At 40.4% G+C, this 3093-nt stretch overlaps 1 long non-coding RNA gene across 1 annotated transcript; it reads right to left on the bottom strand.

Annotated features, from left to right (window-relative positions):
- Positions 1–620: 620 nt before the first annotated feature.
- LOC110802461 (uncharacterized) lies at positions 621–2135 on the bottom strand. The gene is made up of 3 exons (XR_002537184.2): positions 1993–2135; positions 1263–1549; positions 621–950 (listed from the first exon to the last, which is right to left on the bottom strand). It is a non-coding gene; the product is annotated as an uncharacterized lncRNA (long non-coding RNA).
- Between the last annotated feature and the right edge of the window lie 958 nt (positions 2136–3093).

Raw genomic sequence — 3093 nt, 5'->3', positions numbered from 1 at the left:
TTACAAATACGGGAATCTAACAATTTATATTAAGTACACAATTCAGACCAAAAGTAAAGTAAAATACTGAAGATCTCCTTGCTGAGAGATTATCTCCCACCCCTGCACCTCCACCAGCAAGTTCAGCTTGGTGTTGCCTCCTAAGCTCCTCTCCATAGAGCAGTCTTTGTGGGAACAGCTTCAGCCTCAGCAGACAAAAGCAAACAAGGCAGACATGTGAGAAGAAAAGTCAAGAGAGAGCATTAACGCATAACGGGAGCACATATAAGCTGTTCACACAAAGCAGCCACAAATGCAACGCACTACCCATGCATCTCACAACATTTATTTAACAATATGCAGAACAAATAATGACAGGTACTTAATATACGCAGAATAAACAACACTGAGTATACGCAGAACAAGCAATTAACAAAAATAAAAAAAAAACACCAACAGTAACCCACTAACCCACCCTACTTGAAAGTTCTCAGAATATTCATATGCTCGTAATACTCTACCTATATAGAGGATCATCAAGTAAAACCATCAAGCAAGCAAACACAACTACACAAAAGAAAACATGTGCTCGTAATTCTCGAAAGCCACAGTTATTAAAAAAAAAATTAATAGGAAAAAAAAGAGAGGAAGATAAAGAAGAAGAAATTGCATCAGCGGGAGCCTGAGAGCAATTAGGATGAATTCGGCTGAAAAGCAGTTAGTGATTGAATCTGGGAAGCATTCTGCACAGAAGATGATGCAGGTAGCTGGGAAGTAGTTTGGGCATGTGTCATCAACGCACCTGATGCGGGAAGCTGTTGCTGTTGCTATTGTTGTTTCTGCTGCCGCTGCAACAATCTTTGCTGAATCTGCCGGTCTCTTTGAAGACGCATAAAGGCTGATGTTGATGCTCCTGGGATACTAGATTCTAGCAACGTCATCTGACATTGATGCTTTGAACTTTGTCCAGGCTGCACACAGAAAGAAATGTTATAAAAGAAGTTTGAGTGAAGCTAGACGGGGCAAAAACAATGCTACAACAATGCTACATTGACCATCAATCTACCAATATATAACATTAACCAATCTGACATTCTTCAAAGCCTTATCCAATCTGAAATAGAATTGATACACTATACCCATCAATCAACCCCCTTAAAAACATTCTTTGATTAAAGTATAAAGACAACAACATAATCAAAGCCCTCGTTTCACCCAAATCAACATAAAAAAACCACAAAATTAGATTAACATGGAAATGAAGGTAAGAGGGGAAAAAATACCTCTGCAACGAGGCACTTAATGACGATAGGAAAAGGTAAATCGAGCAATAAAACACACCGGAAACTGAAAACCAGGCTTACTACTGAAAACCAGAACCTAGGGCATGTCTTCCCTCTTCCTACCATTTTAGTTATAGCTTAAATTTTCAGAGAAAATTCAAAGATTGGAACGGGGTTGGTGAGAACATAACACCAAAAAAAAAGGATTCATTTTAGCTAGCTCCCCCCTGTTACAACTCCTTGCAGATGAACCTTCCCATCATGTTCAATCTCACAGCTTAATTCACCTGCATAGGCGAGCTTTCAATATCAATAATACTACAATGTAACCCAGTCAACACACTTTCTCAGTTTTTTTGAACAAAAGTAAAACCAACGCACAAATTAAACAACCAATATGAAACAACTTAATCATATGCAGCTTCATCATTTTTCAACAACTTAATGGAGATCACCAATTAAACAACCAGTCAGTTTTAGATTCTAATTTTCTTGTTAATTAATCAAGTTCAGGACCATACAAAGACAGTTTGAGTACCTGACCATGAAGCTGAACCAATCGGATCTATTAGGCAACTCAAACCTAATTTAACACCTCCAATGACACAAATCATGGAAATAAATCAATCGAAGTATGAAGATTCAAACCTAATTTCTTGAAATCAAATCAAGAAACAATTAAATTACTGAAATCAAATTTCCAAATTTTATTTAAATTTTACTTAATTACCTTGAAATCCTGAGAAATTTCACGGACAATATGCTGGAATGGGAGCTCGCGGATGAAGAGGACACTTGCAGATTTCACTGTTTCGAAAACCCAGCTACATCCCTCTTTCTCTCTCCACTTTTCTGCAATTTGAAGGCATGTACCGGTGTAACTCGGGACCAACTCGGTCTGAGTCAACTCTGTTAGGTTATGATACATATGACAATTCATAAATCATGCGGAAAAACCATAAAGCCAGGAAAGCATATTATATTCACATAATCATTTAGCATAGAATTGATGCATACATGTTGTAGCGTGCCTTCCCTAGCTGCGCCCGAACCGAACAAGAACAAGTCTTTAGGACTCCAAATGTCGTCCCTCCGTAGATAGTCCACAGTACGTCCGGATCCGCCTCAAGTTAGACCAACTAGAATCGCCCTTAAGGTTACTAGGAATTTCGGCTAGTGTTTGCAAGTGTATGGTTAATTTTATTTCAAAAACTTACCCTACGAATACTTCAATCGTCTCTGCAAATAATGACCCTAGGCCCTTATTTATAGAGGTATGGAAAAGGAACTGGAATCCTATTAGGATACTAATTAGTTAAACTAGAATCCTAGTAGGACTCTAACTAATTAATTTTATCCTTTTAGGATTAGGAATTTAATCATCAAACAAATCCTATACAATTTAGGTTTCGTATGTGAACACAAACTCTACACGAGCATGACCCACGAGCGTGCAGGCCATGCCCGCGCACAGCCCACACGGCCGCTCGGCCCACGCGAGCCGCAAGCCCACGCGAGCAGCAGCACAGCTCGCAGCCCATCGCTGCGCGCGCTGCCATGGCCTGCTGGGCCTGGCCTTGCGCTGGGCCTGGCGTGGCCTTGGCTGTTCGTGTGGCGCGCTTGGCTTGCTGGACGATGGCCTGGCTTCGCGCTGGGCCCTCGTCCGGCAGGCCTCGTCCGATGCTTATTCGTACGCTACACTTCCGATTAAATTCCCGGTTCCGGAATTCATTTCCGATACGAACAATATTTAATATTTCCGATTCCGGAATCAATTTCCGTTTCGAACAAATATTTAATATTTCCGTTTCCGGAATTATTTTTCGATTCC

This window comes from Spinacia oleracea, chromosome 6 (assembly GCF_020520425.1).
Source record: "Spinacia oleracea cultivar Varoflay chromosome 6, BTI_SOV_V1, whole genome shotgun sequence".
In the NCBI taxonomy this organism is placed as follows: Eukaryota; Viridiplantae; Streptophyta; class Magnoliopsida; order Caryophyllales; family Amaranthaceae; genus Spinacia; species Spinacia oleracea.
The sequence above is the reverse complement of the archived record's forward strand: the minus strand, read 5'-3'. Positions and strand labels throughout refer to the sequence as shown.